Raw genomic sequence first — 23,671 nt, forward strand, 5'->3', positions numbered from 1 at the left:
GCATGCAGTATTCCAATACTGGCCTAACCAATGTCCTGTACAGCAACACCATGAGCTACCAAATTCCTATAGTCAATGAACTGACCAGTAATGGCAACCATACCAAGCAGGTCTCTCTCTCTCTCTCTACCCCTGCTCTAACCCACCCATACCCACACACCACCTCTCTCCCTACTTGCTCCCACTGAAGGATCATAACAATTTAAGATTCATAATGAGATCAGAGTGGAACAAAGTTTCCTTTCCATCTCATCAAATCTCTGTGCCCTCTGGCTACCCACTTTTCACCACTGTAATCTCGCTTTCCTTATACACTCCACCAAAACCTTTACAACTTTGAACAATTCTATCAAATCTCTTCTTATCCATATCTGCTGTAAAGACATCCTCATTTTCTCCAGGCTGGCAGGTGGGACTAGATTGGGTTGGGATATCTCATCGGCATGGACAGGTTGGACAGAAGGGTCTGTTTCTATGCTGTACATCTCTATGACTTCATTATTTCATCCTCTGTGCCTTGCTAGTAAATCTGGTGTCACATTCTACAAGCCTTTGACTTATTTTTGAAAGTGTGATGCTAAAAATACTCAAACTGGAACCTAACCAGTGTTTAGGTAGGTTGGATTTGGAGGTGCTAGTGCTGGACTGGGATGTACGAAGTTAAAAATCACAACACCAGGTTATAGTCCAACAGGTTTGTTTGGAAGCACTAGCTCCTTCATCAGGTGGTTGTGGAGTATAAGATTGTAACACAGAATTTAAAGCAAAAAGTTTACAATGTGATGCAACTGAAATTATATATTGCAAAAGACCAGGATTGTTTGTTAAGTCTCATCTTTTAGAATGACCATGTTGGTTTCAGTTCTTTCATATGTAAATCCAAGAACTTTTTGTTAAAAGTTACATTCTCAAGTGAACTTTAGCAATAGGTGCAATGTCTTCTCAAATAATGCATTGGAAGTGTGAGCTACCCTGTGTGAGGTTGTCTGTGCCCCAATGTTTAGACTGATTCTATTTCTAAAACGGGGAATTACAGAATCTTACATGGATTCATGCAGTTTTTCAGCAAAATAAAATGTAATTCTGCAGGTACAAATTCGCCCCACAAACTTATGTACGTGTGATTGAGGGAGAGAGGGAGAGGGGGAGGGAGGGAGGGCGGGAGGGAGAGGGGGAGGGAGGGAAAGGGGGGGGGGGGGGGAGGGAGGGAGGGAGGGAGCGAGGGAGCACAAGAGTTAGATGCAGTGGTATCATCTGTACTGCGACATGAACCCAAAAAGGTCCCAGTTGAGGCCATCCCCATAGGTACTGAACTTGGCTATCAGCCTCTGTACTGCCACTTTGCACTGTTGCCTGTCCTGAAGTCCTCCTTGGAGGATGGTCACCCAAAGGGCAGAGATTGAATGCCCCAGACCGCTTAAGTGTTCTCTGACTGGGAGGGAACACTCCTGTTTGTTGATTGTTGTGCAATGTCCATTCATCTGTTGCAGTAGCCTCTGCTTGGTTTCACCAATGTACCATGCCTCAGGTCATCCTTGTCTGCAGCATATGAGGTAGACAATGTTGGCAGAGTCATATGAGTATCTGCAGCATACATGGTGGGTGGTGTCCCCACGTGTAATGGTGGTGTCAGTGTCGACACGGATACGTAGGGACATCACCCACCATGTATGCTGCAGATACTCATATGACTCTGCCAACGTTGTCTATCTAATATGCTGAGACAGGGTTGTATGGTGTTGCCCTGAAGGCCAGGCAGTTTGCTTCGAACACTGATGTGTTTGAGGCTTGGTGGTTGTTTAAAGGCGAGAAGTGGAGGCATCGGGAAGGTCTTGGTAAGGTGCTCATCTTCACTGATCATGTGCTGTAGACTGCGAAGAGCATTGCATAGTTTTTCAGCTCCTGGGATGTACGGGACAACGAAGGATACTCTGACAGTTGCAGCTTAGGTTGATGTCATACTACAGGTGACCCCAGTGCTCCACACACACACACACACACACACACACACACTCTCACAGGCTTATATCCATCTATACTCACACTCACTCACACCACCTTTCTCACACACAACTACATGTGCACATACACAAGTTTGGGGAGTGAATTTGCACTTGCAGAATTACATTTTATTTTGCTCAAAAACTGCACGAATATATATGCAAGATTCTGCAAATCCCATTTTTAGAAATGGGATCATTCTGAACAGTGGGGCTTAGGCAGCCTCACACAGGGCTCCTCACACCTTCAATGCATTATCTGGGCCAACATGGCACCTATTGTTAAAGTTCACTTGAGAATGTAACTTTTCAAAAGTTCTGGGGTTTACATATGAAAGAACTGAAACCAACATGGTCATTCTAAAAGATGAGACATAAACAATCCAGGTGTTTTTCAATATATAATTTCAGTTGAATCACACTATAAACGTTTGCTATAAATTCTGTGTCTTACGATCTTATACTCCACAACCACCTGAAGAAGGAGCAGCGCTCCGAAAGCTAGTGCTTCCAAATAAACCTGTTGACTATAAGTTAGTGCTGTGAGATTTTTTAAACTTCGGTTGGTTTAGTATACATCCTTGCTTTTGTTCTCTGTATCTATCTGAAGAACAACCATAAGATAATAAGAAACAGGAGCAGGAAAATGCCATTTGGCCTGCTCCACCATTCAAGATCATGGCTGATCTGATGGTGGCCTTTAACCGGCTTTCCTGCCCGTGTCCCATAAAGCCTCATCACTGCTGTCCATTAAAAATCTATCTCATATGCAAATATCTGATTTCCACTGCTCTCTATAGAATACAATTCCAAAGACTAAACTAGTGTCAGAAAAGAAATTCCTCATTTCCATCTTAAATAATAATAATCCCTTCACCCAGTTTTTAAAATAGAACCTCCCCGCTACCCCCAGCCCTGCCAATTCTAGATTCTCCCAAGTAAGGGAGTATCCTTGCAGAATCTACCCTGTCAAGTTCCCTCAGAATCATACCTGCTTTAACAAGGATACTTAATTCTTCCAAACTAATGAGTTAAAACCCCATTCTGCTCAACATTTCCTCACAAGACAAATCCTTCATCCCAGGAATCAGCCTAGCGAATTTATTCCAAACTGCTTCCAGTGTAAATAATTCTCTTCAAGTGAGGAAGCCAGAACTAAAGACATTATGTCAGATGCTGCTCACCAACATGCTGTACCACAGTTGCAAGACTTTTTTCGATGCCCCTTGCAACAAGTGGCATCATTTGTATTTTCCTTCCTAATTTCTTGCTGTACTTGCCAATATTTAGTGATTCATATCCAGGACACCCTCTTGCATAACATTGAAATGTTTCTCCAGTGAAATAATAGTCTGCATATCTAGATTTCTTACCACAGTGGACAACTCATTATACTCCATCTGCCAAATATTTGCCCAATTATTCCATCTAGATTCCTTTTGCAGAATCTTTCAAATTTCTTCACAAACTTGCACCTGGATCATCAGCAAATTTCATTATGACATTCATTGAAGCCTTACAGAGGTGGTATTCCTGATGAAGGGCTTTTGCCCGAAACGTCAATTTTCCTGCTCCTTGGATGCTGTCTGAACTACTGTGTTTTTCCAGCACCACTCCAATCCAGAATCTGGTTCCCAGCATCTGCAGTCATTGTTTTTACCAACTTGCAGGTGGTGGCATTTCCATATATCTGTTGCCCTTGTGCTTCTGGATGCAAGTGGTTCTAGGTGTGGAAGATGCGGCACAAGTGGCAAGTCCCAGAGCAGAAGTCTTCAGTACTATTGCTGGAAATTTGTCAAGGCCAATAGCGTTTTTTATTACCCACTGGTATGTTTTGGGCAGCACGGTGGTTAGCACTGCTGCCTCACAGCGCCAGAGATTCAGGTTCAATTCCCGTCTCAGGTGACTGACTGTGTGGAGTTTGCACATTCTCCCAGCATCTGCGTGGGTTTCCTCCGGGTGCTCCGGTTTCCTCCCACAGTCCAAAGATGTGCAGGTTAGGTGAATTGGCCACGCTAAATTGCCCGCAATGTTAGCTGAAGGGGTTAATGTAGGGGAATGGGTCTGGGTGGGTTGTGCTTCGGCAGGTCGGTATGGACTCGTTGGGCCGAAGGGCCTGTTTCCACACTAAGTAATCTAATCTAATTCCAATGCACAGAAAAACAAAGATCTAAAATGAAAACAAAACTATGTCCTTTCCTCAGAGTCTCAGATCTCCAGCACAGAGAAAAGGCACTTTGACCCATCAAGTCTGTGTGTTGGACAAAAACGACTATCTAAATACTCTAATCCCATTTTCCATCACTTGGCCATAACCTTGTAACCCTTGGAATCATAAGTGCATCCCTAAACACTACTTCAATGTTATGAGGGCTGTGCCCCAACCATCTTTACAGGCAAAGAATTCAAGATTGCCACTACCCTCAGTGAAGGGAAAAAAAAAAATATTATTCTCTCCCCTCCTCTGAACCTCCAACCCCTTACCTTAAATCTATACCCCTTAGTCATTCATCCCACCAAAAGGAAAAGTTTCCTCCTGTCTGCGCCCCTCAATTTTATACATCTCAAATCATGTCCCCTTTCAACTTTCTCTGCTCTCAGGAAAACAAAGCCAGTCCATCCAATCACTCTTCATCGCAAACTCTCCAGCCTAGGCAATAATCTGGCAAATCTCTTCTGCACCCTCTCCAGTATAAATCACATCTCTCCTATAATGTGGATTGCAAAACTACACAAATACTTTAGTTGTGGCCTAACCAATGTTTATACAGATCCAGCATTAAAAACTCTGCTCTTAAAAATCTGTATCACAGCTAATAAAAGTATTCCATAATACCAAACCATTGTCCTAACTATTAACCAGTGGCCCTAACTTTGGTGGTCATGAAGCGCTTTGAAAGGTTGGTCATGGCATTAATCAACTCCAACCTCCCCGCTACTCTTGACCCACTCCAATCTGCGTATTGGACCAACAGATCTACATCAGATGCCATATCACTTGCCCTTCACTCCTGCCTAGAACATCTTGACACCAAGAGCAGCTACATAGAATCCTACTCCTTGACAACAGTTCAGCCTTCAAAACTATTATCCCCTCAAACTTAGTAATCTTGGACTAAGCCCCACTCACTGTCTGCAACTGGATCCTCAGTTTCCTGACCCACAGGCCACAATCAGTAAAGATAAGGAACAAAATTTCATCCTCACTGACACTCAACACTGGAGCCTCCCAGGGCTGCATACTCAGCCCCCTACTGTACTCACACTATACCCATGACTGCGTCACCAAATACCAGACTAATGCCATTTACAAGTTCGCTGATGACACTACCATAGTCGGTCAAATCTCAGAGGGCAATGAAAGACTACAGGGGGGAGGTGGAAGACCTGGAAAAAGGGTGCACTGAGATCAATCTAGTGCTCAATGCTGGCAAAACCAGGAACTCATTATTGACTTTCGGCAGGATGTTACTTATGACCCCCGTCACATTAACAGCAGAGGTGGAACGAGTGGAGACTGTCAAGCTCCTAGGAATGGTCATCCACAAGCTTTCTTGGACTCTTCATGTGGACACACTGGTTACAAAGGCCCAACAATGCCTCTTCTTCCTCAGGCAGCTGAAGAAATTTGACATGATGGCAAATACCCTTGCCAACTTTTATAAGCGTGCCATCGAGAACATTCAATCCAGATGTATCACTACCTGGTATGGCAATTGTAACATTCACGATTGGAGACTGTTACAGAGAGTGATGAACTCAGTCCAGACAAAGGCCAACCTCCCATCTATAGAATCCATCTACCTGGCCCACTGTCATGGCAAGGCCGTCAGCATTCTCAAAGATCCATCCCACCCTGGCAATGTTTTTCTACAACTTCTATCATCAGAGAGAAGGTGCAGAAGCCTGAACACACGCACCAGCCAGTTTCATAACAATTTCTACCCTACAGTTGTTAGAATACTGAATGGACTCAAACTGTTGACCTTTGCCTATACCTGTGTTTTTGTTTTGCCACTGTTTACCTATTATTTACTTATCGATGCTATTTAACTCTGATCTGTCTGTATTGCTCGCAAGACAAAGCTTTTCACTGTGCCTCTGTACACGTGAAACTCAACTCAACTCCTTCAGCGACCAGCGCACATTCACACCGAGGTCCCTCTGGTCCTTAGTAATTCTCATTGTCCCACCATTCAAATATTCCTTTGCCTTAACATAAAATATAGAAATGCAATTCAAACTTAAAGCAAGACATAAAATGAAACAGAGCACTATTAGGTACTGAGGATCTGAAACAAGATCAGAAATTGCTGGAGAAACTCAGGTCTGGCAAAATCTGTGGAGAGGAAGCAAAATTACCATTTGAGTGCAATGACCCTTCTTCAGCCACTTCTGTTCCTGTTTTTAAGAGATAAAAAAGCTGCAGATGCTGGAATCCAAAAGTTGACAGGCAGGAGGCTGGAAGAATCCAGCAAGCATCAAGAGGTGCAGAAGGGTTACATCTGAAATGTCGACGTCTACACCTCCTGATGCTGCCTGGCTTGCTGTATCTTGCTTTAATAAAAAAACATCATTTCTCCACTTTAGAACCCAGGTTCCTAAATGATAAGAACATTTTAAGATCCTTCATCACACTTCTGACCAAGCAGTAGCTCTCAATGGCTAAATATCCACCCTGAGGCGGCCAAGGAAACATTGCCAACTGGGAAAGTGCCATACTGTTGTTAATGTGGGTCAGGAACCCAGAACAACCACAAACAGTTTGGCCACTGGCCTTCTAGCTGGTGAATGGGCTCAATAAAACAACTAGTAAATTCCACCCTTGTTTTCTTTTGCTATAAACTCATTGGTCTGATTTCTAGCAAGGATAATAATAAACCCCCTCTGTGGACCAATTTTTTGGATTTCAGTAGACATCAGATTACAAATGGACCAAATCCAGACTGAGACCCAAACCAGGTTGAAAAAAAAAACTTATCCTCATCACCCAGGCCTTATTTAGTCAGATACATTTTATGGAAAACAGTGCTTTTCCCAGTGCCCTGCCAATGTTTCCCACTCAAACAGCACATTATCAAGATATTATCAAGGCAAAAATTTATTTGCTGTTGTGTGGGCTTTACTGTCCAAACATGGGTTTTAGCAATTTTCCAGCAGGACAATGGCTGCATTCCAAAAATTAATGAACTGGGACGGTGAATTAATTGAAATTTAGAAGAATGAGAGGTGAATCTCTGACACAGATAGGATTCTTACAGGTAAAAATCACAACACCAGGTTATAGTCCAACAAATAATATGAATTCAACAAACTCGCTACCACAGCCACATTCGCTTCCTCAGTGCCTGCTTCCGTAACCAACTCATCCCACATGGACTCTGGACCACCTTTAAACCAGCAGAGTTCGGACCCGAACAGGACAAACAGTACAGACTACAGATTCAAAAACACGAGCAACGGTTCTCCTTCAGGATCCTCCGCTCCATGCTTGCAGCAATGCGCCGGCACCTAAGCCATGTGGCTGATGCAGCTACCACCCCCACGCTGATTGATGATGTCACTTCCACCCCCATCATGGCCACTCCCACAACCACTTCCACCCCTCTCAATTCCTCATACATCACACCTGAGATCACTTCTGCCCTTCACATCATCGCTGATGCCACATGCTCAGTGACTTCTGCCACCCTTACTGCCGTGGTCACCACCACTTCCGCCCCCACCAGCGCCACTCACCTACATTCTGCTGACATGCCCCCCACAGACCCCACTGTCACTATCCCCACCACCCAGAACCCCAAGGGGAACACTACCCCTGCTCATGACTCCACCCCCATTCCCCCCACCATCACACCCACTCCAGTTACAGGTTCCGTCCCCACTCCCAGCTCTACACCCACAACAGATCCCAGCTCCCAGCCCTGCCGAGTTTTCACCATCCCCCCCAGACCTCCCCCTCACTGAGGACGAACGATCAGTCCTCAGCAAAGGACTCACCTTCATCCCCCTCCGTCCACGCATCAATGAATTTAATACACGCAGTGACGTCGAACAATTCTTCCGTCGCCTCCGCCTCCGAGCTTACTTTCACAATCAGGACTCCCGCCCACCTTCCGAGGACCCCTTCGCCCACCCCAACACACTGCATCCACCTGGACACCCCACGCTGGCCTATTACCTGCACTCGACCTCTTGATTTCCAACTGCCGCCAGGACATTAACCGCCTAAACCTGACTACCTCCCTCCCCCACTCCAACCTCTCACCCTCAACGTGCAGCCCTCCAATCCCAACCTCACGATCAAGCCAGCAGATAAAGGGGACGCAGTGGTAGTCTGGCGCACTGACCTCTATACTGCTGAAGCCAAACACCAACTCGAGGACATCTCTTCCTACTGCCCCCTCGACCATGACCCCATCCCCATCACCAAACCATCATCTCCCAGACCATAAAGAACCTCATCACCTCAGGCGATCTCCTACCCACAGTTTCCAACCTCAGTCTGGGAACCCCGCACTGTCCGGTTCTACTTCCTTCCCAAGATCCACAAGCCTGACCACCCTGGCAGACCCATTGTCTCAGCATGCTCCTGCCTCACTGAACTCATCTCTACCTAGCTCGACAATGTCCTATTCCCCCCATTCCAGGAACTCCCCACATACGTTCGAGACACCACCCACACCCTCCACCTCCTCCAAGACTTCCGTTTCCATGGCCCCCAACGCCTCATCTTCACCATGGATATCCAATCCCTCTACACCTCCATCCGCCATGACCAAGGCCTCCAAGCCCTCCGTTTTCTCCTCTCCAGACGTCCCCAACAGTACCCTTCCACTGACACACTCATTCGTTTGGCCGAACTGGTCCTCACCCTTAACAATTTCTCCTTTGAATCCTCCCACTTCCTCCAGACCAAAGGGGTAGCCATGGGCACACGTATGGGCCCCAGATATGCCTGTCTCTTTGTTGGCTACGTAGAGCAGTTGATCTTCCGTAATTACACCGGCACCACTCCCCACCTCTTCCTCCGCTACATTGATGACTGCATTGGCGCCACCTCGTGCTCCCGCGAGGAGGTTGAGCAATTCATCAACTTCACCAACACATTCCACCCTGACCTTAAATTTACCTGGACTATCTCTGACACCTCCCTCCCCTTCCTGGACCTCTCCATCTCCATTAATGACAACCGACTTGATAACAACATTTTTTACAAACCCACCGACTCCCACAGCTACCTGGATTACACCTCTTCCCACCCTACCTCTTGCAAAAATGCCGTCCCGTATTCCCAATTCCTCTGCCTCCGCCAGATCTGCTCCCAGGAGGACCAGTTCCACCACAGAACACACCAAATGGCCTCCTTTAGAGACCGCAATTTCCCTTCCCACGTGGTTAAAGATGCCCTCCAATGCATCTCGTCTACATCCTGCACCTCCGCCCTCAGACCCCACCCCTCCAACCTTAACAAGGACAGAACGCCCCTGGTGCTCACCTTCAACCCTACCAACCTTTGCATAAACCAAATCATCCGCCGACATTTCAGTCACCTCCAAACAGACCCAACCACCAGGGTTATATTTCCCTTCCCACCCCTTTCCGCCTTCCGCAAAGACCGCTCCCTCCGTGACTACCTGGTCAGGCCCACGCCCCCCTACAACCCACCCTCCAATCCTGGCACTTTCCCCTGCCACCACAGGAACTGTAAAACCTGCGCCCACACCACCTCCCTTCACCTTTATCCAAGGCCCTAAAGGAACCTTCCACAACCATCAAAGTTTTACTTGCACATCCACTAATATCATTTATTGTATCCGTTGCCCCTGATGTGGTCTCCTCTACATTGGGGAGACTGTGCGCCTCCTAGCCGAGCGCTTTAGGGAACATCTCCGGGACACCCGCACCAATCAACCACACTGCCCCGAGGCCCAACATTTCAACTCCCTCTCCCACTCTGCCGTGGACATGGAGGTCCTGGGCCTCCTTCACCGCCGCTCCCTCACCACCAGACGCCTGGAGGAAGAACGCCTCATCTTCCGCCTCGGAACACTTCAACCCCAGGGCATCAATGTGGACTTCAACAGCTTCCTCATTTCCCCTTCCCCCACCTCACCAGAGTTCTAAACTTCCAGCTCAGCACTGTCCCAATGACTTGTCTGGGCTTGTCCTACCTGTCTATCTCCTTTTCCACCTATCCACTCCACCCTCTCCTCCCTGACCTATCACCTTCATCCCCTCCCCCACTCACCCATTGTACTCTATGCTACTTTCTCCCCACACCCATCCTCCTCTAGCTTATCTCTCCATGCTTCAGGCTCACTGCCTTTATTCCTGATGAAGGGCTTTTGCCCGAAACGTCGATTTCGAAGCTACTTGGATGCTGCCTGAACTGCTGTGCTTTTCCAGCACCACTAATCCAGAATCAATAGCTACTTACCCTGCCTCTACGACATTCCTGAAATCTAATTCTAACTCCATCTTGCTATGTGCCATTCCCAGTACAGCTCCCTACTTGTCTAATATCCAGAAATATACATCTTCCCTTGCAACCATACCATATTTAAAAGCCTGGTGGGCACCCAGACAAGCATCAGGTTAGAGCTGTCTTGTATAGCTCCTGAGGTTTGCTCTGGACTTGACAGTTGGGGAAAATCTGCACCTCTCTCCAGGCAGGGAACTGGAGGTTATGCCATTAATCTCACAATAGCCCAATTCATTTAGGCCCATAAAGATTCCACCCTGAGTAGATCTATTTCCTATTTCTCTGTACTAACTCCTTTCTAAAGGAGAAACTGTTTCATACATCTAACTTCCACTGTGACTGAAATCAAAACCATTCCAAGGTTTTACCTATTAAGCAGAAACAAAAATTCTAAACTGAAAGCAGGCTAATGTCCCTCAATGTTTACTCTGTTCACTTGTGAAACTCACCAGTACAAACAAAATCCCAAACCACACCCCCTCTGGGACACCATCTCATAACCATTTAAGAAGTCATGACTCCAAATACACTGATGATGAACCTATCAGTGGAACAAATTAAACAATAACTTTCAAAAATGAAGACCAATGGTGCAAGATGAATTGACTAGCACTTTCAGGGTGAAAACAGATTGTTATTGGGCTTAATGGCCTCCTTCCAGGCTGCAGCATTCCATGGTTCTATAGTTTTAAGGTCAAGCTAAGTATACTTATTACTACTACTACTACTACTACTACTACTACTACTACTACTACTACTACTACTACTACTACTACTACTACTGAGAGAATATAAATCAGTTGGTTATGGTATCACATGCTGGAATACTACATTACAGGTTTGTTCTAACTTCTGAAATCAGAGTGTCCATTTTATAAAGGTCGTGGTGCTGGATGTCTCAAAACACAAAGGTAGATAAATCTCCAGGACCTGATCAGGTGTACTTTGTGGGAAGTTCAGGAAGTGATGGGGTGGCATGGTGGCTCAGCGGTTAGCACTGCTGCCCCTCAGTGCCAGGGACTCTGGTTCGATTCCAGCCTTGGGTGACTGTCTGTGTGGAGTTTGCACGTTGTCTGCGTGGGTTTCCTCCAGGCGGTCCGGTTTCCTCTCAGTCCAAAGATGTGCAGGTTAGATGAATTGGCCATTCTAAATTGCCCATACTGGTAGGTGCTTTAGTCAGAGGGAAATGGGACCAGGTGGGTTTCTCTTCATAGGGGCAAGTGTGGACTTGTTGCGCCAAAGGGCCTGTTTCCACACTGTATTGAATCTGATCATCTAATCGTTAATCTGATTGCTGGCCCCTGGTTGAGATATTTGTATCATCGATAGTCACAGGTGAGGTGCCGGAAAACAAGAGGTTGGCTAACGTGGTGCCATTATTTAAAAAAGATGTTATGGAAAAACCAGGGACTATAGACCAGTGAGCCTGACATCAATGGTGGGCAAGTTGATGGAGGGTATTCTGAGCGGCTGAATTTATATGTACTTGGAACAGCAAGGACTGATTAGGGATAGTCAACATGGCATTGTGCATGGTAAAATCATATCGCACTAACTTGATTGAGTTTTTTGAAAAAGTAACAGAGAATTGATGAGGGCAGAGCGATGAGCGGGATCCATATGGACTTCATTAGGTGTTCGAAAAGGTTGAACATGGTAGACTGATTAACAAGGTTAAACCACTACAGGGAGAACTAGCCATATGGATACAAAATGGAAGATAGGAGACAGATTGGTGGTGGAGGATGATTGCTTTTTGGACCGGAGGCCTGTGAGCAGTAGTGTATCACAGGTTTGGAGCTGGGTCCACTGCTTTGTCATTTATATAAGTGATTTGGGTGTGAATCTAGGAGGTATGGTTAGTAAATTTGCAGATGACACCAAAATTGGTAGTGTAGTGGACAGCGAAGAAGGTTATCTCAGAATATAATGGGACCTTAATCAGATGGGCCAAGGAGCAGTAGGTGGAATTTAGATAAATGCGAGTTGCTACATTTTGGGAGGGCAAATCAGGGCAGGATTTATGCACTTAAATGGTAAGGTTCTGGGAAGTATTGCTGAATGAAGGGGACCTTGGCGTGCAGGTTCACAGTTCCTTGAAAGTAGGATCACAAGTAGACAGGGAGTGAGCTGAAAATGTGTTGCTGGAAAAGCGCAGCAGGTCAGGCAGCATCCAAGGAGCAGGCGAATCGACGTTTCGGGCAGGAGCCCTTCTTCAGGAGGGCTCATGCCCGAAACGTCAATTCTCCTGCTCCTTGGATGCTGCCTGACCTGCTGCGCTTTTCCAGCAACAAATTTTCAGCTCTGATCTCCAGCATCTGCAGTCCTCACTTTCTCCTAGACAGTGAGTGAAGCTGGCATTTGGTACACCTGCCTTTATTGGTCAGAGCATTGAGTATAGGAGTTGGGATGTCATCTTATTGCTTTACAGGACATTGATTAGGCCACTTTTGGAATACTGCATTCAATTCTCGTCTTCCTGCTATAGGAAAGAACTTGTTAAACTTGAAAGGGTTCAGAAAAGATTTAGAGGCATGTTGCCAGGGTTGGAGGGTTTGAGCTATAGGGAGAGGCTGAATAGACTGGGGCTGTTTTCCCTGGAACATTGGAGGCTGAGGGGTGACCATATAGAGGTTTATAGAATCATGAGGGGCATGGATAGGTCGAATAGCCACGGTCTTTTCCCCAGAGGAGGGGAGTTCAAAACTAGACGGCACAGTTTTAAGGTGAAAGGGGAAAGATTTACAAGGGACCTAAGAGGCAACGTTTTCACACAGACAGTGGTGCATGTATAGATTGAGCAACCAGGGAAGTGGTGAAGGCTGGTACAATTACAACATTTAAAAAGCAGTTGGATGGATATATGAATAGGAAAGGTTGAGAGGGATTATTCGGGACTAAATTAATTTAGGATATCCTGGTCGGCATGGATGAGATACACTGAAGTCTGTTTCAGTGCTCTGCACTGGGGTGCCACAGTGGCTCAGTGGTTGGCACTGCTGCCTCACAGCACTTTCCTCCGGTTTCCTCCCACAGTCCAAAGATGTGCAGGTCAGGTGAATTGGCCATGCTAAATTGCCCATAGTGTTAGCTGCATTAGCCAGAGGGAAATGGGTCTGGGTGGGTTGCTCTTCAGAGGGTCAGTGTAGACTTGTTGGGCCGAAGGGCCTGTTTCCACACTTTAAAAAAAAGACTCTAAATGACATAATATTGACTTCAACTAAGAAAATGATGAGAGAGGAGAGGAATTTTTTTATTTTAAAAAAAACTATGGGCACAAACACTCAGGAAAAATATGCAGGGGAATCTAAGTTACTCTTGATATAACTCCACAAAAGGCCATTATCCCATCACCAAGTCATCCTGCGTGGATTGCTTGACATTGATCCAGCTCCCTCTGAGCTAGCTGAGTGAACAAAATGTCTGACACTCTTGCCCTTATCTGTCAGCCAGGACGCCCTGAATGGAACCGTTCATCTGATCCATTCAGGGAACTCCTATCCTGAGGTCCATCTGGCTGACCTTGTTACAATCACTGCAACTCCCATAACTTCATTGCTGGTTAAAAACCAGCAAGCTTTGGCAGAGATTCAGAACTGTGCTCCTATTTAAACATTAGTCATGAATCCTCCAAGCAGAACGAACACCCTTTCCTTCCACCTCAAATCAATTAGCTCTCCCATATCTTTGTTCCAAGAATGTACAACTGAAACAAATAAACAGTTTCAAACAAAACTAGCACCACTCATGGTTTCAATTTAAAATATTGACACAAAGAAACCAACACTTGTATATTCACAATGTCAGAACTGGCAACAGTTAGTCAGACTGAGGAGGAGAATCAGGATAAAATGCACCATGATGGTTAGCTTTACATAGTCTACTATCGTGTAAATGTAACTAGCTGGGAAATGTAAAATTAGGAGTGGATGGAAGAAAGAGACAGAAACTGTCCAATAAGTACAGAGAGCTACAGAGGGTTCCAAACTGCTTCATTTAGCAAAAGTGGTAAATTGTCTTTTTTATATAAACTTCACTTTTTTTGAGGTATGAGTTTTGGTTGGTGAGAATGGCACTCATTCTTTAACTTTGTCTAGCTGCATTGAATTGGTTGGCAGGCAAGCCTTTGCACTGTGTTACACAACAAAGGAGCAATAGAAACAGAATAAATTCTGAACTCAAAAACCGTAACACATGATTCACCACAAAAGGTAGGCACAAGAAATATTATCAGATTTTGAGTGGAAATCTCATGCAGATTGTCATTCCATGTCATTTATACAAAACAAAGAACTCCACTTGGCTGACAGGAGGTTCCAATCATGGCTCCTTCAGAATTGTGGAGCAGTATAGGTCAATTGGTGCAGAACATTCAGAGAAAGGCAAAAAATCAAACTCCCGTTTCACAGCAGCCAATTGCCATGTTCAGCAATTCAAACATCCATCACAGATAGATCTTGACAATAGCAAGTTTGTAAGCAAGTACTAAGGTCAACAAGAGTGGGGCTGGAAAAGCACAGCAGGTCAGGCAGCATTCAAGGAGTAAGAGAGTCACTGCTTCGGGCATAAGCCCCCTTCAACAGGAATGGGAGTGGTGGTGCTGAGAGATAAACAGGAGGGTGCAGATGGGGACAAAGTAGCTTGGAATGCGATAGGTATATGCAGGGAATTTTTTTCATTTGTGGGACTTGGGTGTCGCTGGCTGGACAGCATTGATAGCCCATCCCCACTTACCCTTGAAAAGGTGGTGATAGTGATAGGATGAAGCAGACAGGTGGGGAGGAAGTTGGACAGGTAGAACAGTTCAAGAAGGCGGTGCTGAGTTGGAGAGTCAGATCTGGGCTGAGGTGGGGGAAGGGGAGATGAGGAAACTGGTGAAGTCAACGCTGATGCTGTGTGGTTGGCAGGTCCCAAGGTGGATGATGAGACATTCTTCTTGCAGTCATCGAGTACCTTGGATTTAGTAGTGGAGGTGGCCCAGGACTTGCACATCCTTGGGGGAGTGGGAGGGGAGTTGAAGTGGTTGGCCACAGGGCAGTGGGGTTGTTTGGTGCATATGCCCCGGAGATGTACCCTGGAAGGGAGTTGGTGGTGGTTTAAGTGGTAAGTTGGGGATCTTGGTTACACAGGAGTTCAATTAAGTTTTTTTTTTAGGTAGTGTCACATTTCCTGAGTAACGAATTACTTAGCTGTAGTGGAACCCTTCAAATTCCTTAAAATTTAAATATATACTTCTGGGAGGATTACAAACAGACAATTGCCTGATACACAATCTTCAAACTTCCAGGGCAATTCTCCACATATCTATTACAAAGGGGACTCAGCAGAGTTCCTTTCCAAAACTACAATCTTTGTTTCAGAAATCAAAAGTTGGCTATTGGAAAATCCAAACTATTGTTATAATAGCAAAATATTACTAATTCTGGAGATTCAAATTAAAGCCAAAAGGTGTTGGAGAAACTCAGCAAGGGTGCAGTGTTTGAGCATCAGATATTAAAAATACATAGATAAGGAACAAAATGGAACAGCTGTACTACAAAAGGGAATCACAGACCTGGTTTTAAGAGAGGACAATGTCAGAAAGCACATGTTGCAGCAGCAAGACGTTGTCTCCATGAGAGCATTAGTTCTTCATTAGTTGTTCTTTCAACCAGAGATGTGACTATGATAACACCACCTGATGAAGGAGCAGCACTCAAAGCTTATGATTTCAAATAAACCGGTTGGACTATAACCTTGTGTGGTGTGACTTCTGACTTTGTCCACCTCAGTCAAACACCAGCATCCCCACATCAATGATAACACTGTACTAGCTAAGTACTGCATTAGAATTTCTACTACTTCGAATTTGTCCGATAGATACAGGTAAAATCTGCTTCAGAGTTAGACTACTTGCTGTAATAGCAATACATTTTTACCAACTGACTGAATTCACATGCACATTTTTCCCAATTAGGATCATCTTTCAGTTATATCAGAATACTACCGCCAGACAGCTGAGATATGTGCAGACCAGAATGGCACATTAATACTTACTGACAATTCCCATCCCAACACTCTGGAATCCAGTGCAACATTAATCTCCCTTTACTGCAAGGGCATCGACGTGTCATTTCCAGTGAGCATTATAGAAATGTAGTAAGCAGTCAAGTATCGATCCCAGTAAGGAATTTGTATCTTCACCACAGGTAACCAAGTAATATCAAAAATGTTTGATGAAATAGAATTTAAAAATGGAAGAACCTGGATTTAAGATTGTTGACTTACACATGCCAAAATAAAATGAAGGATATTGACCAAATTGTTAATTTGTCGCAGTTTTAAATTTTGACATGAATTCAACCCACATACCTAAAAAAGGAACATTTTATTGCCTGATAGCACGAAGCTGCTTTCCAAATATGGTCAAAGTTAAACTGAGCTCTGTCACTGTTTGGAATTACAACAGAAATAAAAATGATACAGACAGTATTCAGCCAATCAGATTCAATGGCAGTGCAGCAAAGCTTCTGATACACAAAAACGTCATTGCAATGCAATAAGCATATAACAATACAGGGCGACCCCCGTATCTGTGGAATCATTTTCTGCAGTTTCCGTTACCTGCAGTTTACCATGGCCTGAACATATTATTGGGAAAATGCTGCATCAGGGCTGCCGGGAAGGTATATTTCCCATTGAAATGAATGGGTTCACTCCTGTCTGCGGTTTTGGGTTTCCGTGGTAAGTTTAGGAACGTATCCCCTGTGGGTACAGGGGGAACTACTGGACTGTGTTGCATGCGGAATTCAAGAGGAGAACACCTTTTCCATAGCATACACATTAGCAATAACGGAAAAATTGCAATCCTAAAATTGTTCCATCCTTTCTAAACAGTGTCTGAATTGAAGTAATTCAAGTGAAAAATAAGAGGATTAATAGTACAACATACATACAAACAGAAGGTAACTTTGAAAGGATACAGGGGAGGAAACTGTCTGATACAGTTGAAAAGTTGACTTCTGCTTTTTGGTCCTTAACATGTTAATCCTATGGTTATTTAGGGTAAAACAGAATTTAGAGTGTCACTATGCAGTATCACCAGGTGTTATGATATGCCCATAAAGTTGCCAACTCCGTACAAAACAAGCTTTGAAAATCAGAATCAGGAAGACCTGTCAAGTATGTCATGTACCTCATCACAACCTGTTTAACAATTAGCTGCAGAATGGCCTGGATGCAATCTTCCATCATAAAAAGAGAGAAAGAGATGACCATTCAGTTCATTGAATCCACTGTGCCAATACAATCACAGCTGATCTGATTGTGGCCTCAATTCCAGTTTCCTGCCTGCATGCTTGAGTCCCTTAGGAGTCAAAAATCTAACTCAACCTTGAGCTTATTCAATGATCAAGTGTCTAGTCCTCACTGTAATAAAGAATTCCAAAACTTGACAACCCTCAGAAGGTCCTCCTCATCAGCACCCTAAATGGTACACTTGTATTTTTGAAACTCTGCTCTCTAATTCAAGATAACCCCCACAATTCCACAGTCAGGATGACTACTTCAGCAGTCAAGGACATTCAGCCTCCGATCTTTGGGTGACTGTCCTCCAAGGCAGACATCAGGATACGCATCAACACCGCCTCTGCTCGGCGACTGATAGACAAGTTCGGTATCAATGAGGATGGCCTCAACCAGGGTCTTGGGTTCATGTCACTACTTTCACATACATACACACTCTTACAGACCATCTCTCATACACACAGACACACACTCTCACTCACACTCTCACAGACATATACTCCATTGCATATGCACTCTCTCTTCCCCCCTGTACCCCCCCACCACCACCTCACACACATGCATGCATCTACATTTAAGAGGTGAACTTGTATTTGCAGATACATTCTATTCTGTTCAAAAAGCACACAATTTGTAAGCAGTCAGTCCATATGACGACATTTTATTAGTTCTTACTTTGGAAATAGAACTAGTCTGACTCAAGGTTGGGGTTTAGACAGACTCTATCCTCACATCTTTAATCTATCTTCAGGAGATAAGTTAAGGCTTAATCTCCTGATAAAGCCTTAATTTATCTCAGGAATGTGATTTGATAGTAGTTCTGGGATCTACATAATAAAAATCAAAACCTACATCCCCATTCTAAGTCATTAAAGACTTTACAGCAATCTAAGTTTGTTCAATACATTGCATCAGTTGCATGACACTTTGATCTTTTACTATAAATTCTGTATCCTATGATCTTGCCCCACTAGCTACCTGACAAAGTAGCAACACTCTGAAAACATGTACTTCCAAATAGACCTGGTTGCACTATAACCTGGTGTTAGGAGATTTTTAATGCCGCCAAAAGGGAAGGGAAGGAAAGTTAATTTTTTGGAAAAACCTATTTTCTATTTTACATTACTTACAAAAAAGTGAATTTTTAAACTGAAATTTTATGCAGCCAACAATATCCAATAACTGTACTGAACCAGAGATCACACTGTTGAGGGATGAAGCTCATCTTAGTGAAATTTAATTCACACAAACAACAGCAATGATGCTCCAACTATCAGGCAACAGACAGCGTATTCAGGGTTAATAGATTAGCACATGGATTGTGATGGATCAAGAAGGTGGCTCACAACCAGTGTCCAGAGCAACTAAAGGATGGACAATAATGCTGGATCGATCAAACAACATCAACACAAGCGATCAAAGAGAGGCAGGTTTTTGTTGGGATCATCATACTGTTGAGGGAAACAATGTTTGCTTGGATTCATCAGTCCCTGCAAGAGGTGTAGAAAGAATAGCCTTACTGCCAATTCTTTCCAATGCTCAGAAGCAGTATGAAGAATGTTAGAACTGTTCTACAAGAGAATCATAGATTCCTTTCCAGACCCACTCAGCTACTGCTCCTCACAAATTTTCAAAATGTAATTAGAGTGGTGATATGGCCAATTATACATGTTTTAGACATTATCTAGTATAGAATCAGTAACAAAGTCAGCTAGGTCTCTTTAAAGAACAAACAAATTTATTATAAGCAAAACAACTTAAAATAAATGAGCAAAGAATGACAAATAAAAAGATTTAGGTCATGTGCAAAGTTAGATAACTTAAATTCTAACAGCTAAAACTTTACAAGAGGCAAATAGGGATAACAGACAAGTGGATAGTTAAACATCCCATGGAACATATCAAATAATAATTCTGATCAGGACATATTTCTCAGGAGCTCCCCCACTGCCCCTACCCCATCCACAAGATGTTAATGATATTTTGCATCACCAAATCTCATTAAAGCTTCATAAGAGGATTACAAAACTTCACTTTTGATGACCTGGCCTTGAAACACCCTCAAAAAAAAATATCTTCGGTAATGGACTACGTTAACGATTTCTCAGTCTAGTGGGTCATCATTCTTTCCTTGGACTATGTTCTCCTTAATTCTTGGAACCTACCCTATAGCACATATTCTTAGGCACAACTTCAGTTTTCACAAACAAGCTTCACCAAGCCAATATAGCACCTGAATTTGATTCCTGTGCTCTAGTCTGATTCAGTTGTGCAAAGTAAATACTGCTTGTGGTTGCAACAGAAGAGCTACACTGAACTATTAGTGGCAAACACCTTCTTCTGAACCTGCACAGCTCCCAGGACTTTTCTGGAGCCCTGACTTCAACACTTAACTACCTAACACCGAGATCTATACGGCTGGTCTTAACCTCTCTCAGAATTCTAACTACATAGACCCAGTACAGTTCACTTGCCTTTTAGTACAGATCAATAGTTATTATTTTCTATATGGGACTTCTTATCAACTAAAAGTGTTTAGGAACTGCTCCTCAGTGACTGCTGAACTGTTTTGCATCATCTATTAAAATCTCACAATAAACTCCATCCTTGTTTTCAGCAATATCGATCCCTCATTGTGTACCCACAATCTTATGGTGGCCAATCGCTGGTTCTAACAGCATGAAAAAAAGAAGTCACCATAAAATCATAATTTAGAATCAACTGGATTGCTCAAGTATTTATTTTAACAGTAATATACTAAAATAAAATGAAATGTGTTTCATAAAGATATCTTCTCTGCATCAATAATTTGTTTTTATAATTGTATAACCAGAGTTACCACATCTTTTACGTTTCCAGAGCTACGAGGAAAATGGTCCATATCAGTGAAATCATTGGTCTTTGTTCACAGAATTTACGATGCTGCAAGCATCCTGGCCCGCACAATATTTCAACACCAAGAGCAACCGTCTCTATACGCCAGAACTTAAAAGAACAGCTCAGATGCACAAAGGAAAAGTCTCATGAAGCTCTGAACCATTGACAAATCTGAATCTTTGAGAGCAGCATTTTGCTTAGGTAAGGAATACATTTCAGTATTAAAAGTGCCACATTAAAGAAGTGCAATTATCTAAGTTAGAACAGAGACAAATTATGTGCCACCACTACAGACTTTATCAGTTATACTTATTTTCTATATTAAGTGCCAGGAGTATTTTCTCAGAATTGAACAGATACAAAAGTCAAATAGATTCTTCCTTTTTAATTTTATTAAGAACGCCAGCAAATGTATACAAAACATCATACAGATGAGTGAGTATTCCAGATTTTGGAGTTGACAAGAATTTAAATAACAGTTTTTAGCTTATAATATTGAGCTTGTGGATCATGGTGAGCACATATTTGCTACCAGGGTAATTGAAGAATTCAGTTAACAATTGAGATGGCTTCTTTACATTGTGATAAGTACATGCACACACTAAATAAACACTATTAGCTCAATTCAGACTTTAATATGTTGCTCCAATTGATCATCATTAAAATATAATTCAGAGAAGGAAACCTTTCATAGGAAGTTTTGCTCAGAAGGAATCGTATAGTACAGCAACATGATTTTGTTTTCCCAACACGCAGCCATGGTTAGAATCCAAAAGCACTGTCTGACAGACTGTGGAAGTGACTTGCAGAAGTTAATTGGATTAATATCTGCAGAGAAAACATTTGCAGGGCTACAGGAAAAGGACATGCACTTCAATGAGGTGCATGAAGACAATACACTGAATGACTTACAGGGTAAAGTTGGTCAGAACCTGTTCATGGCCATTATGACCTTCTGATTTTAGGATGCACCAATCAGTCTTTATCTTTTATTCCCAACCCCAGCAGGACTTTGTTTTTAAAGAGTAGATTCTGTACAGTGTGGATACAGACCCTTCGGCCCAACAAGTGCACACCAGCTCTCTGTAAAGTAACCCACCCAGACCCATTCCCCTATCCTACCCTATATTTACCCCTGACCAATGCACCTAACACTTTGGACAATATAGCATGGCCAATTCATCGGACCTGCACATCCTTAGATTGTGGGTGGAAACTGGAGCACCCGGACGAAACCCACACAGACATGGGGAGAACGTGCAAACTCCACACAGACAGTCGCCCAAGGTGGGAATCGAATCTGGGTCCCTGGCACTGAGGCAGCTGTGCAAACCACTAAGCCACCATGCCACCCCAATAAAATTGGTAGGTTTTATTAATAAAACCTACTGATGTTGTATTCTTAAAATAAATTGAGGTGAAACAAGACTCATGGTGATGTGCATTATTTTCATCTTAATAAAATCAGAATGCAATTTTTCATATATGATTCATTATCAAGGCTGTGCATTTGTCAACAATATAGAAGTTGACAGAGAAAACCACTCTCCAATATTATATTCAGAGGCCCTCTATAGCAGGTTTAGTCATTTGTCACAAATAAATGCCATCCCACTCTGCTGCCAATCACTAATCTACTCTTCAGCCTGAGAATTACTCCAGGCTTGGAAGATTAGTTCAATATAATCGTGCTTTAGAGCAAGTCATGGCACAATTCAATATAACAGACTGAAAGGAGAGAAACTATGCTGCTAACCAGTTAACTAATGTGTGTATTGAACGCATTTAAACAGGTCTAATATATTTATGGAGCATTAGTCAATGCTAACAGAATAAATGCTACATCATTCATTGATGAGGAAAACAGTTCCCAACATATTGTTAAGATAGAATAACTGGGGCACCAAGTGGCAAAGATGACCGAGTATAATTCATAAAACAAAAAGTTGGCATGGGGAGTCAATGCAGTCTTGCCAGCATGTCTTATTCCTAATACAAATAGTATACTATTTAAAATGTATCAGTACACATCTATGACTCTTACATCTCTGGTAAATTCAATAAAGTTCTGTGTGCCCACACATCACAACATTCCTCTGACACATGATATCACAGCATCTACAAACCACTTTCATATAACAGTTTTCATAACTAGATTACCCACATGTTCACTTTGCCTAATTATTCCTAAGGAAATATGATACACTTAAATTTGGAGCCTTGAAAGCAATAACTGAACAAACAACTAGTTACATTCAGAACCAAGAAATTTAAAAAGTTCCAACTTACTTCATTCATTTATGGGATGTGGGCAACACTGTCCAGGCCAATTTATTGCCCAGAAAGCAGTTACTAGTCAACCACATTGCTGTGGGTCTGCAGTCACATGTGGGTCAAACTAGGTAAGGACAGCAGATTTCCTTCCCCAAGGGATATCAGTATTCTTAATAGACAAGTTAATGATCTTTCAGGAGCTCCTGAGCTGATGTTAGTAGTTACCTTGTGTAACTGATTTCTAGCACAAAAAAAAGAGTATTTTCCCGTGAAATGTCCCTGTTCCTTCCATTAAATTAAGCGGTGATTGAATTAACAGTTAGTGCTCAGTGTTTACAGTACAAATTCATGATGGAATATGATTTTTTTTAAAAAATCAGGCGGCTGGGTTGTGCTTTCAGTGATCAAAAGTATTTGAATATATAATTGTTTATTTATACATTTCAAACCAAAATACCCGGTTTTTCAGGCTTCATTTTATTATGGAAATGGTATTTTAGAAAAATGTTTATAAATCAGACTTTTTTCCAAAATATTGCATGTTAAATACTGCTAATGAATTGTTATAATGTCAAAGTACAGAAAATATTCAAATTATTTGTCTTTAGAATAATCATGTGTTTAGTTTTCCCACCAAGCAAGTAACTAACTACATGAACACAACACTTGATCTAGACTCTGAATTTAAATCACTAATCTGTATCAAATTTAGCTAACCTCACCCAGCATAGCAAAGATGTACTAAGTTGCC

At 43.0% G+C, this 23,671-nt stretch overlaps 1 protein-coding gene and 1 long non-coding RNA gene across 6 annotated transcripts in view; one reads left to right on the forward strand and one right to left on the reverse strand.

Moving 5' to 3' along the window:
- The window catches only part of tmem117 (transmembrane protein 117), a 434,750-nt gene that overhangs the window by 276,996 nt on the left and 134,083 nt on the right, over nt 1-23,671 (reverse strand). The gene's annotated exons all lie outside the window — the stretch shown is intronic.
- Nucleotides 1-23,671, forward strand: part of LOC140458013 (uncharacterized) — a 135,657-nt gene that overhangs the window by 57,677 nt on the left and 54,309 nt on the right. For all 3 annotated transcript variants that reach the window (XR_011953433.1, XR_011953431.1, XR_011953432.1), the window contains exon 3: nt 20,681-20,847. This is a non-coding gene — a long non-coding RNA (uncharacterized lncRNA). The remainder of the gene's footprint in view (nt 1-20,680; nt 20,848-23,671) is intronic.

Source organism: Chiloscyllium punctatum, chromosome 32 (genome assembly GCF_047496795.1).
Source record: "Chiloscyllium punctatum isolate Juve2018m chromosome 32, sChiPun1.3, whole genome shotgun sequence".
Lineage (NCBI taxonomy): Eukaryota > Metazoa > Chordata > Chondrichthyes > Orectolobiformes > Hemiscylliidae > Chiloscyllium > Chiloscyllium punctatum.